Consider the following 6,762-nt stretch of genomic DNA (forward strand, 5'->3'; position numbering starts at 1 on the left):
TCTTGATTAGACCCCTGAATTTGCTCCATATTAGGTTAGAGACATCGTTGTTTATTATGTACAAATTCCACCAGATGAGGGAGTGTTTGAAAAGATTGATGGAGGTAAAAGCTATCTTCTGGATACTAGAGTATCCATAGATAGTGAAGTAGGTCTCTAACTGGTCTAGCCAATTATCCAGCTTCTTTGCATCGAAGGTTTCATCATATACAAAGATATCAATTTGACCTTTGTGTTGGATCCCGTTTAATTAAACCCTGATCCCGTTTAATTAGAACCCACATCTTGACAAGTGTCCCTTGAATTTCGTAAATCTTGATAATCACAAGGGCATTACGGTATTTTCACAGCAGTGAAGAGTTACCTTGATGGGGGGTGACTCTTCACGGGTGTAACCACCTGCAGCATTTGGTCCCTGGAGAGGGCTATAAATAGCCTGTTAGACCCCTTCTCAAAACATGCATTAAGTGCTCTCTCTCCAGAAGATTACTCGCTAACCTTTGTTCAGATCACCGGTGATCGAGACTGCGCACGCATTTCAAAGCCCAGAGCGCAATTAAAGATGGATTTCGCGAATCAAGGTATGATTTATAATTCATTAAGTTAATCAATTCCATCAATGGTATCAGAGCGGGTGGATTGGATTCCAAAATAAATCATACCCGTTTGGTTCGCTGGACAGTAGTGCTTTGGACACTGATGTTATTTACCCATATGAAAGAATTTTTTCTGACCGATGTGGGACTAAATACTTCATCTCCTATTCCCCTCCTTTCACCTCGAATAAAGAAAAATGAGGAAGGGAGACAGTGGCCAACATGGCCACCATCCCCGTCCTAACCGGTGGCCAACAGGGCCACCGTCCAGCCGCCGCGTCCCCGGCCGCCGCTACGGCCCGCCCCTCGGCGAGCCGGCATCGGCTGCAACCCGCCGTGGCCGCCATGGCCACCGCGGGCAAAGAAGAAAAAAAAAAAAATCGGCCGCCATGGCCTGCGGCCCGCAGCCACCGCGTCCCCGGCCGCTGCCAGCGGCGCCAGCAGCGCCACCCACGGCGCCCGCAGCACGGCCTCCGGCCGACGCCCCTGCGGCCCGCGACCGCGGGCTGTGGCCGCACCCTGCGGCCGAACCCCGCGGCCTCCGCGGCCGACCCCGGCCTCCGGCCCCGCCTTGTGGCCGCCCCGCGGCCTGCTGCCATGCCTACGGTCGGCGGTGGCGGTTGCGCCGCCGTCGTTTAGGAGAGCCTTCTCCTCTTTTCGTTTGGGGAAGATGAACAGTGAAGGGATTAACGGGTTTCGGGTTTTCTAAACCCGCAACCCGAATCCGGTTAATTTAAAAAAAAAAAAAAAGGTGAAGGGATTAACAGGTTTCGGGTTATTGGGCTTCGCCCCGCAACCCGAAACCCGAATCCTTTTGACTAAACTGTGAGTTTTGCACAGAAACCCCTGACAATATGTTATTCTGAACAAGGGGATTCCGAAATTCATCTATGGTCCCCAGACGAAAGATAAATTACAGAAAGGTCCTAAAATATATTTATTTGATCCCTGTACTTAGGATTTATTACAGAACAGTACACCGATTATTACATATTGGTCCCTGTAATGAATTTATTACATAAATGATCAATTTAGATGCTTTCTTATGATGATACATGATTGTTTAAATTATTCATATTTTTCATGATAAAAGGATGATATATGCATGAGACGAGCCAAAGCATCTTATATAAATGATTAAATTTTTGCATATTTGTGGTGACGAGCCAAAGCATCCCATAAATTTTAGAATGCTTTAGTTTAATCAATAAAGAGTCTTTTTATCATCATCTCATGAAATTGAATAGTTGCATCATATATAATGAACCGGCCCCAAAGGGAAATCATTATACAAAGTTAATGATGGGATGAAATAATGTTATTAGTATGATATTTATGATGAAATCTTGTTGCCCAAAGGCCTTGAATTCCTCATTAACATTGAACAATATCTAGTAAAATTTTATCCATTGAATAACGGTGTCTAAGAAAAGCTTGTCAAAAAGGCATACGTGCCTAAGAAAGGTTGGTACTTAAGTGAGCCTAGTGCTCCACCACCGATCTGGAGCTGATCTGGCTGTTATTCTTTGGATTTTTCAACTAGATATATAAAGTTCATTAAATATCATACTTAATACATTAGTTTTATCGTAAAGGGGTAAATCATGTAAAGTTAATTTTGATTTACTCACTAAATTGCTAATATGGGTTAGTGATTTAGATAAGGTTTTAGCGTAATTATAGCATGCATATTGATAGTAAGCGTATGTTTTGCAGCTTTGTTTCCGACAGTTTTTTCACAATCTACATCATGCATCCCAATACTTAATGGTTCAAATTTCTCGGAATGGAAAGAAAGGCTGACATTTACTTTAGGGTGCATGGATATTGATCTGGCACTTCGTGAGGACATGCCACCTGTCCCCACGGAGGAAACTACGCCAGAGGAGAAAAAGTTGTATGAGAGGTGGGAGCGGTCAAACCGCTTAAGTCTTTTACTCATACAAAATCATATCTCCAGAAAGATAAGGGGCTCAATTCCAGATTGCAAAACTGCAAGAGAATTCTTAACAGCAGTAGAAGAGCAATTTGTGAGTTCAAAGAAAGCCCTAGCCAGCACCTTAATATCAAGGTTTGCTTCCTTAAAGTATAATGATAATGGTGGCATACGCGAGCACATTATGGAATTACGTGACATCGCTGCCCAATTAAAATCATTGGAAGTAGACATGTCAGAAACTTTTCTTGTACACTTTGTCCTTAATTCTCTGCCTATGGAGTATGCACCATTTAAGATCTCATACAACACACATACAGAAAAATGGACTATGAATCAACTTCTAGCCATGTGTGTTGATGAGGAGCAAAGAATAAAACAAGAGAGGCAAGAGAGTGTTTATCTCACCTCTCATAAGGGAAAAGGATATAAAGAGGTCGGCAGTACCAGTCATCATATTCCTGTTAAGAAGAAGAAAATAAAAGTGTCAGCCAAAGTGACTGACAAAAGGCAAATAAAGTGCTTCTTCTGTAAGAAACAAGGACATTTGAAAAAGGACTGCATCAAGTACAAGAAATGGCTCGAAAAGAAAGGTACTTTTCTTTCCTTAGTGTGTTATGAATCAAATTTTATTGATGTACCTCATAACACATGGTGGATTGACTCTGGTGCTACTATCCATATGTGTAAAACTTTGCAGGGATTGTTGAACAAAAGAATTCCAACGGAAAGTGAGCGAAGCATCATAATGGGAAATAAGATGCGTTCACATGTGGAAGCTGTTGGAACGTTCAAATTGACCTTAAAGACTGGCCATATTTTGTATCTAGAAAATACCTTCTATGTACCTGGATTTTCAAGAAACTTGATATCTGTTTCTAAACTTACTTCCTTTGGATATACCGTTTCATTTGGACGGTCTTTTGTAAACCTTTCTTTGAATAATATTGTTGTTGGTAATTGCTTGTTAGAGGATGGTTTATTCAAATTAGACCTTGATACATCCTTTGAGCTATCCCTTTTATCCCTGCAAAATAAAGATCATTATGGATTAAAACGTAGCCTAATAAATGAAAATTCCTCTATGTTATGGCACCGAAGATTAGGCCATATCTCCATAAAAAGAATCAAGAGATTAGTAAATGATGGAATTTTACCAACTCTTGACTATGGTGATTTTGAAACTTGTTTAGACTGCATCAAGGGAAAGCAGACTAACAAGTTTAAGAAAGGTGCCATTAGAAGTACAAATTTATTGGATCTCATACATACAGATATATGTGGGCCCTTTTCGACCCCATGTTTTACTGGTCATAAGTATTTTATCACCTTTATTGATGATTACTCACGCTATGGGTATCTCTACTTGTTGTATGACAAGGCTGAGGCATTAAATGCCTTTAAGCTTTTCAAAACAGAGGTAGAGTTACAACTTGATAAAAAGATTAAAGTTGTGAGATCAGATAGAGGTGGTGAATACTACGGTAGGTATATTGAAACTGGACAACATTTAGGTCCATTTGCTCGATTGCTTCAAGAGCAAGGTATAGTTGCACAATATACTATGCCTGGTACTCCTGATCAAAATGGAGTTGCGGAAAGAAGAAACCGAACATTAATGGAGATGGTAAGAAGTATGATTAGTCACTCAACTCTCCCAATTTCTCTGTGGGGTGATGCCTTAAAAACCGCTGCGTATATTCTAAACAGGGTTCCTACTAAAGCTGTCTCAAAAACACCCTATGAAGTTTGGACAGGTAGGAAACCTAGTTTAAGACATCTACATATTTGGGGGTGTCAAGCTGAGGCAAGGGTGTACAACCCACAAGAGAAAAAGTTGGACTTTAGAACCATTAGTTGTTATTTTATTGGTTATCCAGAAAAGTCCAAGGGATACAGATTTTATTGTCCTAATCATACTTTGAGGATTGTGGAGACAAGAAATGCTAGATTCCTTGAAAATGACCAAATCAGTGGGAGTATAACACCTCAAGAAATTAATTTTGAGGAAAAGCAAACTCCGTATGGTGTGCAAGATTCAAATAAGCAGCCAATGATTCCTCTACCTATCATTGATAATGATTTGGAAGAGGATGAGTCTACTATTAATGTTCCACTTGAATCTGTGCCAGTTATCACTGAGAATGTTGCTCCTCCACCTATAGAACTAGTGGATCAAGAAGCAACTTTAAGAAGGTCATCAAGGGTAAGGAGATCTCCAATTCCACCAGATTATATAGTATACCTTCAAGAAAATGATTATGACATTGGCAATATAGATGATCCAATAAATTTCTCACAAGCCATAAATTCAGTAAATTCCTCCAAATGGCTAGATGCTATGAAAGATGAGATAGATTCTATGGCTAAAAACAATGTTTGGAATCTTGTTGAACTACCTCCTGGGGCTACTGCAGTACGCTGCAAATGGGTTTTTAAAACCAAAAGAGACTCCAAGGGTAAGGTAGAGCGACATAAGGCCAGACTTGTTGCCAAAGGATTTACCCAAAAGGAGGGTATTGATTATCATGAAACCTTCTCTCCAGTTTCAAAGAAGGATTCTTTAAGGATAATTATGGCTTTGGTGGCTCATTTTGACTTAGAGCTGCACCAAATGGATGTGAGAACTGCATTTCTTAATGGAGATTTAGAGGAAGAAGTTTACATGAAACAACCTGAAGGTTTTGTTTCAGAAGGTCAGAGTCAAAAAGTTTGCAAGCTAAATAAGTCTATATATGGACTCAAGCAATCATCCCGACAGTGGTATCTTAAGTTCAATAACGTCATTTCTACATTTGGCTTTGTAGAAAATGTTGTTGATAGATGTATTTATCTTAAGATCAGTGGGAGTCGATTTATTTTTCTAGTCCTATATGTAGATGACATTTTGCTTGCTAGCAGTGATTTGGCATTGCTTAGAGAGACTAAGCAATTTCTCTCCAGCAATTTTGATATGAAGGATATGGGTGAAGCCTCATATGTCATCGGCATTGAGGTTCATAGAGATAGATCTAAGGGAAAAGTTTGTCTATCTCAAAAAGCCTACATTAAGAAAATGTTGGAGAGATTTGGTATGGAAAATTCCAAACCAAGCCCAGTGCCTATTACTAAAGGTGAAAAGTTGAGCCAATCACAATCTCCGAGGAATGAAATTGAAAGGGAGCATATGAAAGCTTTTCCATATGCTTCACTAATTAGGACTTTAATGTATGCTCAAGTCTGTACCAGACCTGATATAGCATATGTTGTGGGATTACTGGGGAGATTTCAAGCTAATCCAGGAATGGAACATTGGAGAGCTGCAAAGAAAGTATTGAGATATCTTCAAGGAACTCAAGATCATATGCTCACATACAACAAATCCGATCTTTTGGAGATAGTTGGATACTCAGACTCAGACTTTGCGGGATGTCCAGATAGTAGAAAATCAACATCAGGTTATATCTTTCTACTAGCTGGTGGTGCAGTCTCGTGGAAGAGTTCGAAGCAAAAGATGACAGCTGCTTCAACAATGGAGGCTGAGTTATTAGCATGCTATGATGCAGTTACACAGGCTATTTGGTTGAGGAACTTTATCGCAGGCCTACAGATCGTGGACACTATTTCACGGCCCATAAAGTTATATTGTGATAATTTAGCAGCAGTTTCCTCAATAAAGAATAACAAGATATCTAATGGAAATAAGCACATGGAGGTGAAATATCTTGTTATAAAGGAAAAATGTGAAGACCATAAAGTTTCAGTTCAATACATCAATACTGTGCTTATGTTAGCAGATCCTTTGACCAAAGCAATAGCTCCGGGATTGCACAAGGAGCATGTTGGTCAAATGGGCCTTTTCTGTATAAATTAATTGATGTATTATTGTGCACATTTTAGATGGTTGTAAATCACATATATTATATTTTCTGCTTTAATGAATTCATATGGTTTATGCATACTATGGTAGCAGAAATTGTGACCAAAGAATGAATTTTATGAGAAGTTCATTCATAAGGGTTTGGTTATGATGGTTTAGTAATATAGTGATCATGGAAGGTTATACGCCGATCAAATAGGTGTTATTTCCGCCATTGTTCGTATTATTATTCTCAAAGTAATCAAACATAAAGCTTGCCCAAATTGATATCAGGATAGAAAGAACACGCGTATACAGATTATAAAATTCAAGTACTAAGGATATTTCACTTGTCAATATGGTCCGAATGGGAGAATGTTGGGATCCCGTCA

The 6,762-nt window shown here is 39.6% G+C and overlaps 1 long non-coding RNA gene across 1 annotated transcript; it reads left to right on the forward strand.

The window, feature by feature from the left end:
• The first annotated feature begins 3,028 nt into the window (after positions 1–3,028).
• LOC149752822 (uncharacterized) lies at positions 3,029–3,502 on the forward strand. Its single transcript, XR_016396334.1, has 2 exons — positions 3,029–3,125; positions 3,233–3,502. It is a non-coding gene; the product is annotated as an uncharacterized LOC149752822 (long non-coding RNA).
• The last annotated feature ends 3,260 nt before the right edge of the window (positions 3,503–6,762 follow it).

The sequence above is a fragment of the Phoenix dactylifera genome, chromosome 9, assembly GCF_051530095.1.
Source record: "Phoenix dactylifera cultivar Ajwa chromosome 9, Ajwa_hap1_PhDact_Kaust_v1.1, whole genome shotgun sequence".
NCBI classification, from domain to species: domain Eukaryota; kingdom Viridiplantae; phylum Streptophyta; class Magnoliopsida; order Arecales; family Arecaceae; genus Phoenix; species Phoenix dactylifera.